This window comes from Leucoraja erinacea, chromosome 17 (genome assembly GCF_028641065.1).
Source record: "Leucoraja erinacea ecotype New England chromosome 17, Leri_hhj_1, whole genome shotgun sequence".
NCBI lineage: Eukaryota > Metazoa > Chordata > Chondrichthyes > Rajiformes > Rajidae > Leucoraja > Leucoraja erinaceus.
In genome coordinates this window covers 31,307,999-31,321,917 of record NC_073393.1, presented here as the reverse complement: position 1 = coordinate 31,321,917, position 13,919 = coordinate 31,307,999, and the positions used below count along the sequence as shown (strand labels likewise).

At 42.8% G+C, this 13,919-nt stretch overlaps 1 protein-coding gene across 3 annotated transcripts in view; it reads right to left on the bottom strand.

Moving 5' to 3' along the window:
• meak7 (MTOR associated protein, eak-7 homolog) overlaps positions 1-13,649 on the bottom strand; it is a 46,238-nt gene extending 32,589 nt beyond the window's left edge. Inside the window, exon 1 of one of the 3 annotated variants that reach the window (XM_055648920.1) lies at positions 11,963-13,649. The gene's annotated coding sequence lies outside the window, so the exon portion shown is untranslated. Of the gene's footprint in view, positions 1-2,908; positions 2,997-11,962 lie in introns of those variants that run through there. The other 2 variants (XM_055648922.1, XM_055648921.1) reach the window with 2 other exon arrangements.
• Positions 13,650-13,919: the final 270 nt, after the last annotated feature.

Genomic DNA, 13,919 nt, shown 5'->3' with positions numbered 1-13,919 from the left:
AGGTACACAAAAAAGCTGAAGGGAAATGGGCAGTCAACAATTTGTTCCATGACACTTCCTCTAGATTGAAAGAGCACAGAGAGAGCCAGTGTAAAGAGTTGAGGAGAGTGCAGGAAGAGCTGGCGCTCGATAGGTGGTTCAAGGTGAGGAAAGATTGGTGGATGGAGTGAATTGGGAGAAGGGAGGGGTGAGTCACAGTGGGGGGGAGACTCCCAGTTTCCCTGTACAATGGGGGGGGGGGGGGGGGGGGGGGGGAGAGAATCTCTGAAAGAGCACATCTCTAATTCCCTGGAGTAGAAGGCATCATCCCAAGAAAAGATGCAGTGGAGGCGGAAAAACAGAGAGAAAGGGATAGCACCCATACAAGAGACAGGATGGGAGGAGGTGCAGTCCAGGTAGTCGGTGGGTTTGAGTTAAATGTCGCTTTGGTAATCGGTAGGTTGGAGCTAAATGTCAGTGGATAGTTTGTCTCCTGAGATGGAGACAGAAAGATCAAGAAAGGAGAGAGAGTTGTCACATACAGTCCAAGTGATTACGAGGGCAGGGTGGAGGTTAATGCCAAAGTTGATGGAATTGATGAGTTCCGCATTGGCCCTGTTCTCCAAGATGTGCAGTTTTAATGGAATGAAATGAAATCATGAGAAAATATATATTTTTTAACATTGCCAGTTTTGAACGACACTAGCATTGCCTGTACTCACCACCCTCTGTAGTCTGTGGCTCGCTGGATCGTTTCAGATTGGGGCTCTTTGAGTAGTAATACGTGGGCTAGATTAGGTAATGATAACACATTTCCTTCCCCTACAAATATTTATAAAGTGTCTTTTTATTTTAAAGTCATCCACTAGTTGTAGGAGCCATTTATGCTCGTCATTATATTATAGTCATGTCTAGATATTTCTAGTTCTTATCTGCATGTACGCTGGTAGGTGGGGTTTGATACGTAGAGGGGTGTGTTTACATCTCTAGAGGCTAGCGCAGACTCAGAGATTTAGAGTTTAGTTTGCCTCGAGGGATGTCGAGGACAACAGTTTTTACCACAAATACGTTCATGTTCACGAGACATCACACGGAAGAAACAGTGAGAACAAAAAGTTATGAATTATTTCTTTGTTTTGTATTTCTTCAATAAAAGACCAATTAATCAAGAAACAACGATTTGAAGATTTGTTTTTGCTATCGACGGGTGCGTAAACTATATCTCCACCACGTACCCGAGTAGTAATGGCTATCAAAGTTGGACATTGAGTAAGTTTTAAAAAAAAAACTGCCATTACACTAGTTTTGTGAACAATGTTACTGATAATACCAGTAATAAACTTGGAATAAAAAGTCATTAAGTTCTCCAATGCCATGATCAGTCATCTAGGTCTCTGTTCACTAGTTCATTAATTTAACCACTATGCTAATGAAGTAGTCCAATGCTTAAATAAGCTGATAATTTTCATCTTTTTGTTGTACAAAATCCAGCTGAGTTCTCAACAGAATACTGTGGAAATAATTTAAAAATGCAAAAATGTTCAAAATGTATAAACTTTTTGAAAGCCTGACAAGTCTTTAACTTGTACTTTGTAAAATGTAAGCCAAAACTGTGCATGTTTCCTTCTTGCATGCTCAGCCAGATTCATGGATCCTGGTGAACTGATACCAGATAGGAACCAACATTGGAAAATGGGCAGACTCACGCCATGGACAATGTCAGATTTATGGGTCCTTTTCATCCCAATCCATGGGACATTTTATACAGCTTGAATGGGATAACTATTGTTAAAATTGTGACACCCCAGTCAGTGAGGGGTGAACTTGTATCTCCCCATCACCCCACTCTAACCTCTTTCATTAACACAAGTAATAAGTATTTGGTCCACATTTTAATTTCCTTTCACACTAAATTAACAAAATATATTCCACGCAAAATGCTGAATAAACAGGTATTTTAAAAAAAGGGGGTATGGTAGGAATATGGAACGATTGTGGAGAGATGGTACTTAAATACATAAAACAGAATGGACAAGGGGTAATGGGGATAAAGGACAACATTGAATTGGAAGGATGGACCGAGTAACAGCAGATGGATTGTAATCCTGGTAAGAATGCATGTTGAGAGGAATAATATGGCTAGGCCACATACAATGGTTAGTAGGGCCCTAGGAAGCATTGAGAGTCCGAGAGACCTTATTAAAGTATCCCTTAAGGTGGCAGCACGGGTAGGCTAGTTGAAAAAGATGAACTTAATATTTGCATTCATTCGCAAAACCACGTTACATAGGAACAAGGATGTTATGTTACAACTATATAAAACATAGGTTACACTGGGACTGAAATACTATACACTTCAGTTTGCAATACTATCAGAAGGAAATTAATGTAAAGGAAGGGAGCGGAGATTCACCAGGATGTTGATTGGAATTAAATATTTCTGTTTTGAAGAGAGACTGGATAAGGTAAGATTGTCTTCCTTGGGGCAAAGTAGGCTGAGGGAGGGGTGGACCATACGAAGAGATACAAAGTTATGAGTAGCAGAGATAAGGAAGATAGCAAGGAATTTTCCTCCTCTCTAAATCCAGGATTAAGTTTACAGCGAGTGGTGGAAGGTTTAGAGGGGATCTGAGAAAGATTTTTTTTATTCACCCAGAGAAGGCTGGAATCTGGAATGCACTGAGGTGGAGGCAGAGACTCTCACAACATTGAAGAAATTCTAGACTATCACTTGAATCACCGTGACAGAGAGGACAATAGGCCCAATGCTGGTAAGCAGGAATAGCATAGATAGGTACTAAATGGGTGGCATACACATGCTTCTGTACTGTAGACTAAAAACTAAAAAAAACAAAAAACATTTGGCTAGTCTTAAGCCTCCAGTTCAGGAAGGGAAACGGTGCCCATCTTTAAATGCCCATGCATCTACCTTCTGATACATGACCTTCTTCCTACTCCCACAGTAAGCGACCTTTTGCGAGGTGTTCTTCAGGACGCAAATCGGCGTCCTTAAAGTGTCTTCAATCACAACCATGGTAGTTATCACTTTCAAACTGTGCCCCCTTCATTGGAAAGATCTTCACTGCTTCTCTTTAGGTCATAATCACTAGATTGTGGAACACTGTTGCCATGGGAACCAAAACCAAAAGCCTGGATGCTAACAATAGTTGTTGTGATTTTCCGGCGTTCATTGAAGTTGGCAGCGTCATTGATTATCACAAGAAAAACAAGAAACAGTATTCTGGCTGTGTGTATTGCAAAACAGTATGCCTGAAGTAATAATTAGAGGTCACCTCGAGTATAAAATTACAGCCTAATCCAAACTCAACTGGCCCATAACCAATCTAAACCTGATCTGAGCCTGGAAACTTAGTTGCTGCCCATACACAACCATGATCATAAGTTTAACAAACTCAAATGTGCTATTCAGATGCATTAATAGAAAGCAAATTATCCTGACTTGTATAAACTACTGAGCGGGGCAGATGTGACATGGCTTGACCCAAACCAAGCATACAACAGAATATACACAGACCCAATCCTGATAACCTTTTTCCCAGGATGGAAAAATCAAAACTTAAGACTAGAGCTAGCAGAGTTGCGTCATAATGCCAGAGACCTGGGTTCAATCCTGACCTCAGGTGCTGTCTGTGTGTGAAGTTTGCACATTCTTCCTGTGACCATGTGGATTTCCTCCATCTGCGCCTGTTCCCACCCACATCTCAAAGTCGGCAGATTTGTAGGTTAATTCAGATTCAGATTCAGATTCAATTTAATTGTCATTGTCAGTGTACAGTACAGAGACAACGAAATGCATTAATTGGCTGCTGTACAATTACCCCTGGAGTGTAGGGAGTGGATGAGAAAGCGGGATAACATAGAACAAATGTGAACATCGAGCTGCTTTGTTCACATTTTAAATTTAATACAAATCAGCATTCTTACCCATTAGAATTGGAACAGATTATCTTGTGTTAAAAGCTCATTCAAATGATGCATTGAAGTTCTTCAGTCTTGCTTTGAATAATTTGCCCTGGATTATCATAGTTCTTCTACTTGCTTAATAATATTGTTTATTGCTTCAATCATTTTTAATTTATTTTAAACCATAAAGCAAACAGATATTTTGTTTGTTCCAAATTATTGGAGTAACTGAACAATATACACATTTTATCTGCAACTAGCTGGTCCACGTGTTGAAGTACTAGATTTTGGTGACAGGTTAAAATACATACTCTTTTCAATAACCAGATTTATTTTCAATGAACAGATTTTCCTTAAAAAAAACATAAAATATTAATATATAAAAATATATTAATCCAGGCATCATGTTCGGCGGATATTGGCTTGTTCCTAGGCTGACTTGTTCCATGTTCTAGAGAGCATGGCTTTAAGGTGAGAGGGGTGAAATTTAAAGGGTATACGTTTTTCTTTATACAGATGATGGCGAGTGCCTGAAACATGCTGCCGGGGGTGGTAGTGGAGGCAGATATGATAGTGACATTTCAGAAACTTTGGAATAAGCACATGGATAAGCAAGGAATGGAAGGACATGGATTATGCGCGAGCAGATAAGATTTGGTCTTGCCATTACATTTGGCACAGAGATTGTGGGACAAAGGGCCTGTTCTCGTGCTGTACTGTTCTATGTTCAAACCCTCAGATACGGTGCGATCTTGTCATCGGGTTCATAAGATCATAAGTGGTGGCAGTACAATTAGGCCATTCGGCCCATCAAGTCTACTTTGTCTTTCAATTATGCCTTATCTATCTCTCCCTCCAAACCCCATTCTCCAGCTTTCTCCCCGTAACCTCTGACACCCATACTAATCAATAACATTGTAATAATGTTTTTTAGAAGGAACGGCAGATGCTGGAAAATCGAAGGTACACATAAATGCTGGAGAAACTCAGCGGGTGCAGCAGCATCGATGGAGCGAAGGAAATAGGCAACGTTTCGGGCCAAAACAATTCTTCAGACTGATGGGGGCGGGGGGGGGCGGGGAGAAGAAAGGAAAAAGGAGGAAGAGGAGCCCGAGGGCTGAGGGATGGGAGGAGACAGCAAGGGCTAACAAAATTGGGAGAATTCAATGTTCATGCCCGCAGGATGCAGACTCCCCAAGCGGACTATGAGATGCTGTTCCTCCAATTTCCCGTGTTGCTCGCTCTGGCCATGGAGGAGACCCAGGACAGAGAGGTCGGATGGGGAACGGGAGGGGGAGTTGAAGTGCTGAGCCATCGGGAGGTCAGGTTGGTTATTGCTGACCGAGCGGAGGTGTTCGGCGAAACGATCGCCAAGCCTCCGCTTGGTCTCACCGATGTAGACCAGCTGACATCTAGAGCAGCTGATGCAGTAGATGAGGTTGGAGGAGATACAAGTGAACGTCTGTCACACCTGGAACGACTGCTTGGGTCCTTGAATGGAGTCAAGGGGGAAGGTAAAGGGACAAGTGTTGCATCTCTTGGGGTTGCAACGGAAAGTGCCCGGGGAGGGGGTGGTACGGGAGGGAAGGGAAGAATTGACAAGGGAGTTGCGGAGGGAGCGGTCTTTGCGGAAGGCAGGCATGCGGGGAGATGGGAAGGTGTGGCGAGTGGTGGGGTCACGTTGGAGGTGGCGAAACTGATGGAGGATTACTTGTTGGATGTGATGGCTGGTGGGGTGAAAGATGAGGACTAGGGGGGACTCTGCCCTTGTTGCGAGTGGGAGGGATGGGGAGAGAGAGCAGTGTTGTGGGGTATGGAAGAGACCCTGGTGCGAGCCTCATCTATGGTGGAGGAGGGGAACCCCCGTTCCCTGAAGAATGAGGACATTTCAGATGTCCTGGTGTATATCAACAGAAAGTGCCCGGGGAGGGGGTGGCACGGGAGGGAAGGGAAGAATTGACAATGGAGTTACGGAGGGAGTGGTTATCAACGGAAAGTACCCGGGGAGGGTATCAACTGAAAGTGCCTGGGGATTGTAATAATATTTGGTCTAAATCAGAATTACAGATATTGTGCTCTCTCCACAGGTCCTGGTGACTTGCTGCTTGTTCCATTCCTTACTTGATTAAGCAGGTATTTATTTCACCACCTGTATTTTAAATATGTAGGAAGGAACTGTAGATGCTGGTTTACACCAAAGATAGACACAATATGCTGAAGTAACAGCAGAACAGGCAATATCTCTGGAGAGAAGGAATGGGTGATGTATCGGGTCGAGACCCATCTTCAGACTGTTTTGATATGTCTAAATATTTATTCATTTATTTATTTAGATTGATTTTTATTAGAAGCAATTGTACAAGGATAAGGCGATCGGCATAACAGTTATACAATTATTGTACAACTTCATTTTTAACCTTAACCTAACTTTAATTTAAAAAAAGAAAAAAGAAAAAAAAGGAAAACAAAGAAAGAAGAAAGAAAAGAATGAGGAAAAAATAAATAAAATACAAAAGGGCAGTAAAAGACCCCTAAGCTACCAAAGCAGTGCAGAAGAAAAGAAAAGAGATTAGACAAGAAAAGATGGAGATATACCTCCCCCCCCACCTTCACCCATCCCTGGCGTCTGATATAAATTTAAATTTGTGTTTAACCATTCTATTGTGGCAGAAATTCAGTAAAAGGTAACCATGTCTTAAGAAATTGATCCGTTTTTTTCCGCCAAGACAAGCCTAATGTTTTCCAAATGTAGTGTCTCGGACATATCTGTAATCCACATCTTCACTGTAGGGACTGTTGTCTGTTTCCAAAATATGAGTATTAAATTTTTTGCCGTTATTAGGCCTTAATTGAGGAAACGTCTTTGAAATATCGGTAGCTTAGAGCAGGCCTCTGACATGCCTAATGCGATCAGTTTTATGTCTGGTTCCAATTTAATTTTAAGTATTTTGGAGAAGGTATCAAATATTCCCTTCCAGAAGTTTTGTAACTTTATACAGGAAGCGAAAGAATGGGTTGTAGTCGCTTCTTGGAGACGACATTTATAACAAATAGGAGGGACGTTTGGGAAGATCTTGTTCAATTTGGTCTTTGAATAGTAGAGTCTGTGCAGTTTTTAAATTGTATCAGGGAGTGCCTAACATTAAGGGAGCAGTAATGTATGTATAGAAGGCTTTCCCCCCAGCTATCCTTTGAGAATAATAAACCCAATTCATCTTCCCATGCTCGCCTAAGCATTTCAGAAGATGGGATGTGTGCAGTTAAAAGGGTATTGTAAATGTAGGATATTAACTTACTTGTATCCGCCAGTCTATTCATGCATTCGTCTATCTGGGCCCAATAGAATGATAGTCTTGTGTATGTGTTTTCACAGTCTCGGATTTGAAAATATCTAAAAAAAATTACTTGCTTTCAAATGATATTTCTCCTGTAATTCTTGAAACAAGAGGAAAATTCCCTTCTCGTAAAGTTCAAGTTCAAGTGAGTTTATTGTCATGTGTCCCTGTATAGGACAATGAAAGATCTCCCCGCGTTTTAATTCCTGAGTTTTTCCATTGTGCAAACGCCTTATCTAAAGTAGACTGTTTAAACGGGTTTCTGCACTGTATCTCTAAACTAAACTATGTGGTGCCCTTGGGGAAAGTGTGGGATCAAGCCACCATTCAAAGTAAACATTTAACTTCCAATCCAGCTGTGAGGATACTAATTTGCTATGTTGTGAAATATACAGCAAACTCTTAACCAGAGGCTAATAGGACATGGTTGCATCAGCCACTTATTACACAAAAGGAGTGTGCAGAGTTTCACAACACACTTGAAGAGCAACCCTTGTTAAAATGTGCACCAGTCTGTTGTCAAGACAAACTCAATGGCAACACAAGTGGCCACAGATGCTATAATCTGGAGCAACGATAAACTGCTGTGAGGAACTCAATGTAAAGTTCTATCCATTGAAGGAAAGGGATGGTCAGCCATTCAGCTCAATGCTGCATCTCCACCCAAAACACTGACCAGCGTTTTGCCTTCTCAGATGCCGGTTGACAAACCTAATGGTGACATTGCCAAAGATCCTATAGCAGAGCTCTGCTATAGGATCTTTGGACATTACTGTATTAATCTCCCTTTGATTTGGATGAGGCAAATGTACTATTTATAAGTTCACAGACAATATGGAGCTGGGTGCGATTGTAGACACAAAATGCTGGAATAACTCAGTGGGACAAGCAGAATCTCTGATTGGAAGGAACGGGTGACGTTTCGGGTCGAGACCCTTCTTCAGACTCGACCTTAAACGTCACCCATTCTTTCTATCCAGAGATGCTGCCTGTTTCGCTGAGTTACCCCGCATTTTGTGCCTGTCTTCGGTGTAAACCAGCATCTGCAGTTCCTTCATATACATTTGGGTGCGATTGTGTGTGGTGAGGATGAAGCAAATAGCCTCAAGGCAAATACAGTATAGCATAGACTAATGCGTTCAGACCCAGAACTTCATACGTTGACTCTTGAAGGCAAGTTGCTATCAAAGGTATTGACGCCAAAGGCATCTATAGATATGTGAAGTGGAAAAGATTAGTGAAGACAAATGTAGTTCCCTACAGTCAGAAACAGGTGAATTATAATGGGAAACAAGGAAATGGTAGACCAGTTAAACAAGTACTTTGGGTCTGTCTTCACTAAACAATCTCCCGGAAATACTAGGGGACCGAGGATTTAATGTGAGGGAGGAACTGAAAGGAATCCACATTAGTCAGGAAATGGTGTTGGGTAAACTGTTAAGACTGAAGGCAGATAAATCCCCAGGGACTGATGGTCTGCATCCCAGAGTATACAAGGCACTAGAAATTGTGGATGCATTGGAGATAATTTTCCAATGTTCTATAGACTCTGGATCAGATCCTGTGGACTAGAGGGTAGCTAATGTAACCCCACTTTTTAAGAGAGGGAGAGAGAAAACAGGGAATTATAGACCAGTTAGCCTGACATCAGTCGTGGGGAAGATGCTCAAGTCGATTATTAAAGATGTAATAGCAGCATATTCGGTTAAAGTCAGCATGGATTTATGCTTGACTAATCTTCTGGAAATTTTTGAGGATGTAACAAGTAGAATGGATGAGGGAGAGCCAGTGGATATGGTGTATCTGGACTTTCAAAAAGCCTCTGACAAGGTCCCACACAAGAGATTAGTGTGCAAAATTAGAGCACATGGCATTGTATGTAGGGTATTGACATGGATAGAGAACTGGTTGGCAGACAAGAACCAAAGTGTAAGAATTAATGGGACTTTTTCAGAATGGCAGGCAGTGACTTGTAGGGTGCCGCAAGGCTCAGTGCTAGGACCCCAGTTATTTACAATATATATTAACGATTTGGATAAGAGAATTAAATGTAACATCTCCAAGTTTGCGGATGACAAAAAGCTGGGCGAGTGAGTGAGGATGTTATGAGGCTGCAAAGTGACTTGGATTGGTTGGGTGAGTGGGCAGATGCATGGCAGCTGCAGTACAATCAGGCTAAATGTGAAGTTATCCACTTTGGTGGCAAGAACAGGAAGGCAAATTATTATCTGAATGGTGTCAGATTAGAAAAAAGGGAGGTTCAATGAGACCTGGGTGTGCTTGTATATCAGTAACTGAAAGTAAGCAAGCAGGTACAGCAGGCTGTGAAGAAAGCTAGTTGGCCATTATAGTGAGGGGATTTGAGTTTAGGAAAAAGGAGGTCCTACTGTAGTTGTACAGGGCCCTGGTGAACCCGCAGCTGGAGTACTGTGTGCAGTTTTGGTCTAATTTGTGGAACGACATTCTTGCTATTGAGGGAGTGCAACGTAGGTTCACCAGGTTAATTCCCAGGATGGCGGGGCTGACATATGATGAAAGAATGGATCGACTGGGCTTATATTCACTGGAATTTAGAAGGATGAGAGGGATCTTATAGAAACATATAAAATTCTTAAGGGATTGGACAGGGTGGATGCAGGAAAAATGTTCCTGATGTTGGGGAAGTCCAGAACCAGTGGTCACAATTTAAAAATAAGTGGTAGGCCATTTAGGATGGAAATGAGGAAAAACATTTTCACCCAGAGAGTTGTGAACCTGTGCAATTCTCTGCCACAGAAGGCAGTGGAGGCCAATTCACTGGATGTTATATGTGGAGAAAGCAGGAATGGAGTACTGATTTTGGATGATCAGCCATGATCATATTGAATGGCAGGGCTGGCTCGAAGGGTCGAATGGACTACTCCTGCACCTATTTTCTATGTTTCTACGCAAAGCATTGCCTCAAGAAGAGAACATCTATTGCAAAGGATCCCCACCATCCAGGTCATGTCTTCTTCTCACTGCTGCCATCAGGCAAGATGTACAGAAGCCTGAAGTCCCATACTGCCAAGTTCAGGAACAGTTAATGTCTTCAGACCCAGTTTGTTTTGGGTTGCGGCTCGTCTTCAGTCCCAGTCTGAAGAAGAGACATGACCCAGAACATCGCTTGTCCATTCCCTCCCCAGACGCTGCCAGAGCTGTTGAATTCCTCCAACACCTTGTGTTTGATCATGATTCCAGCATCTGCAGTTTCTCCAGAGAGTTTATCCACTTTGGCAAGGGAAATAGAAAGGCAAATCACTTCATAAATGGTATCAGATGGCAAAATGCTGATACAGTATCCTCATGCACCAGCCCCTCAGAAAAGACATACACACGCAGACAAGGCACTGGCCTTCATGTCAAGTTGAGTACAGGAGCAAGGAACTATCTAATGGAGACACATAGTCATGGGCTACAGGGCAAGTCACTTAAGACTGAAATGGGAAGACATTTATTCACTCAGTGCCAGGCAAATGTATAGACTTTAGCACCACAGGTGGCAGTGGTGAAATTACTGGAATCTGTAGAGAGAGATTCTGGCAGAGAGATTCCTGTGAACAAAGACAGCAAAGGCTATGAGGAAATATTATTAAGATAGGTCAGCTGGGATTGCATTGAATGGTGGGGCAGACCTGAAAGTCCAACTGGCCTACACCTGCAACTGTTTTTAGTTATATTGTATCTTTTTAGTAAAATATTGGGGTGGAAGATTGCAACCTTCACGTGGTCCGCCCTGTTTCGACTAATGCAATCAACTTGACGTGCACAAACGGAAGATCAAATAGAACAAGTTGTCCAACAACTTTAGGCTGTGCGCGCCACACGAAAGAAGAAGAGTAAAATATTAGCATGTACTTCACTGCTGCATTTTTAGGACACATTTCACCACTTCATCAGAATTTATTAGGACATGTAATGAACATCTTGTTCAGTAGATGGTTACAATGTAGGTCTAGATGGAGTGATTGAGACAGAACTGGAGAGGTTTAGGGATAGAGTTCCAGAGCTTCTGGCCTTACAGATCCTGACTATGGATGCTGTTCGTACGTTCTCCCTATGACCGCTTGGGTTTTCTCCGGGTGCTCTGGTTTCCTCCCACACTCCAAAGATGTGCAGGTTTTTAGGTTAATTGGCTTTGGTAAAATTGTTAATTGTCCCTAGTATATAGGATACTTCTAGTGTACGGGGTGATCGCTGGTCGGCACGGACTCGGTGGCCCGAGAGGCCTGTTTCTCTATCAGTAAAGTCTGAAAGTCTAACGGCAAGTTGCCGTCGAAAGTATGTACATGAGGCACTGCCTCAAGAAGGCAACATCTATCATCACAGATTCCCACCAAACAGACCATGCCCTCTTCTTACTGCTACCATCAGGCAAGAAATACAGAAGCCCGAAGTCCCCCACTACCAGGTTCAGGAACAACTACTTTCCTATAACCATCAGGTTCTTGAACCAACCTGCACAACTCTAACCATAGATAAACACAAAATGCTGGAGTAACTCAGCAGGACAGGCAACATCTCTGGAAAGAAAGAATGGGTGATGTTTCCTTCAGAAGGGTGACCCTTCTTCAGACTGAGAGTCTGAGGAGAAGGAGACGAGATATGGAAGAGTATCTGGACTCTGCCCTGCTACAGTCCTGCATAATCTCCTTTCTGTTTTGGTTTTGTAAGAATTTTGTAAGCTTAACAGCCGCAGGACTTACCATCGCCTGCCGGGGGCTTTAACATCGTGAGCCCCGCTCGCCTCGACGTTGTAGTTGGACTGCTGGACCGCGGGAGAAGAACAAAGGGAAGAGATTAGACTTTTGCCTTCCATCACAGTGAGGAGGGGTTGTAGATTCACTGTGATGGATGTTTGTGTAAATTGTGTTAACGGTGGGTCTTGGTTTTTTTTGTAATGTTATTACAGTAGAAATGCAATTTTGCTCAAACCAAGCTATTTGAATGACAATAAAAAGTCATTCATTCATTCTTGTTTTGCACAGTTTTCTGTCTTTTGGAATTTTATGTGGAAATTACAGATAATTTAGTTTTCTGCCTGTGAGATTACTGCAAGCAAGAGTTTCACTGTACTTGTGTCTCGCCTAGTTGGTGCATACGATAATAAACTTGAAGTTTACATTTACAATACACTCCGAGAGTTGCAGTATAGGGGCAGGTATACAAGGTTGGGAAGGGGAGGGAAGAATAAGGTTATCAACTGACCTGAAGGGGTGGAAGATTGCAACCTTCACATGGTCCGCCCTGTTTTGACTAATGCAATCAACTAGACTTGCACAAACAGAAGATCAAATAGAACAAGTTGTCCTACAACTTTAAGCTGTGCATGCCACACGAAAGAAGAAGAAGAAGAACTGACCTGAACACAAAGTGTTCCCTGCTAGTTCAGAAGCTGATGGGTGAATGGGACTTGGTGTAGGATTTTGGAGAAATTCGGATTCACAGACTATGGAGGTAGTAGCATTGTACAAAACAGAAGTAAGTCTTTTATATCAATTGGAAAACGCGACAGAAAAAAACCAATGCATGCAATCAACGTATAAGTTCCAGCAAGGACGGACATTACTACAACTCAACACTCCTTAACGCTACACGAAACACACTTAGAAACACACGCAGCTCTTTCGCCTGAGAGACGTTCCTTACAGTCAATGAAGGAAGGAGGTTTCAGGATACAGTCGTCTCTTCACAACGCTGTTGACTTGGGATCCTGGGAGCAATATTCACGAACACGTCGCTGCAAGCCGACTACAAACTGCAGCGGAAGTAAAAATGATTCACGTCGAAAGCAACCAATGCAACGGAGGGAAGGCGGTTTTAATTCCTCTTGAAAGCCGAGCCTTTCCGTCTGAAGCCAAGGGGCTGGACGTGGGGATAGTTGTTCTCCGCTGCTCTTGTCCCGGCCCGCAGCGCTCGGGAAATGAAGCCGCACACTGAGGAGAGTGAGTGCCTATTACAAGAAGACGCGCCGCTGACCCATCTTCACCAAGCTGTCTCCATGCGGCCGATGATTCATAGGATCATAGATGCCAGGATCAGAATTAGACCATCCGGCCTATCAAGTTGCTCTGCCATCCAATCGTGGCTGACCTATCTTTCCCTCTCAACATTCTCCTGCCTTCTCCCCATAACCCCTGACACCTGTACGGTGTACCAATCAATAGTCTGTTCATCTCTGCCTGAATGGTTGCAGTATCTACACCTTCTCAGCAAGATAGTAGTTCAGGCTACTGAACCACCCTACCAACTACTGAGCAGCACTACTGTTTATCTCATTGGAAACCCTCGGACTATCTTTGATCGGGCTCCTCCCCATATCCATTGATTCTACTAGCCCCTAGAGCTCTATCTAACTCTCTCTTAAATCCATCCAGTGACTTGGCCTCCACTGCCCTCTGTGGCAGGGAATTCCACAAATTCACAACTCTGGGTGAAAAAGTGTTTTCTCATCTCAGCCTTAAATGGTCTCCCCTTTATTCTAAGACTGCCCCCCTGGTTCTGGACTCGCCCAACATTGGGAACATTTTTCCTGCATCTAGCTTGTCCAGTCCTTTTATCACTTTATATGTTTCTATAGGAATCCCCCTCATCCTTCTAAACTCCAGTGAATACAAGCCTAGTCTTTTCAATCTTACCTCATATGACAGTCCCACCATCCCA